At 34.5% G+C, this 794-nt stretch overlaps 1 protein-coding gene across 1 annotated transcript in view; it reads left to right on the top strand.

Moving 5' to 3' along the window:
* The window catches only part of GTF3C2 (general transcription factor IIIC, polypeptide 2, beta 110kDa), a 23,038-nt gene that overhangs the window by 13,870 nt on the left and 8,374 nt on the right, over nucleotides 1-794 (top strand). The gene's annotated exons all lie outside the window — the stretch shown is intronic.

Genomic DNA, 794 nt, shown 5'->3' with positions numbered 1-794 from the left:
GCTAGGATTACAGGCGTGAGCCACCATGCCCGGCCGAGGAAATGCCTTCTTAAGATGAAAAAACCAAAAGGTGTAGTAAAGGAGAAGATTGAGAAATTTAACTCATAAAAACTTCAGTTAAGCAAGAAACAAAGTTAAAAGAAAAATAGAGAAACTATTTGCAGCATAAATAACACAACTCACAGATCAATAAGGAAAAGACAACCCTGTAGAAATACAGGCAAGTTATATGTACAGGCAATTCACAAAAGACATAGATGTCTAACATGTAGAAAGAAGTTGCTAACCTGAATTATTATTAGGACAGTGCAAATAAATACAATACAAAAGAATTCTTTCATCCATCAGATAAGCAAAAAGATTGGCAAGAGTGTGATGAAATGGCTACTGATAGACAGTTGGTAGGAGTATAAATAGATTTTAATTTTGGTGAGCTATTTGACAGTATCCATTAAATTTTGAAATGTGCATGCTTTTCAATCCAGTACAGTAATTCCAGATGATTATTCTAGAAAAATAATTTCTTATTAGTGAAGAAATTTGTACTAGAATGTTTATTGCAGTATTGTTTGCGATAGTATTGTAACTCAATTGTCCATTAAGTGGGGTATGTCTAAACAAACTACTTCTATGGAACTCCATACAGCAGTTAAGAAGAATGAGATACATGTATGTGTACTGATATAGAAAATCTTTAAGACATATAGTTCTCTTAACTGATCTCCATTTAACTAGCTCCCTATGTAAACTGACATTCCAGTAACAGGCAGGCCGGCCCCTCATCCGGGAGCTCC

The sequence above is a fragment of the Propithecus coquereli genome, unplaced genomic scaffold (assembly GCF_000956105.1).
Source record: "Propithecus coquereli isolate 6110/MARCELLA unplaced genomic scaffold, Pcoq_1.0 Scaffold39, whole genome shotgun sequence".
Taxonomy (NCBI): domain Eukaryota; kingdom Metazoa; phylum Chordata; class Mammalia; order Primates; family Indriidae; genus Propithecus; species Propithecus coquereli.
This window is presented reverse-complemented; position numbering and strand designations above follow the sequence as displayed.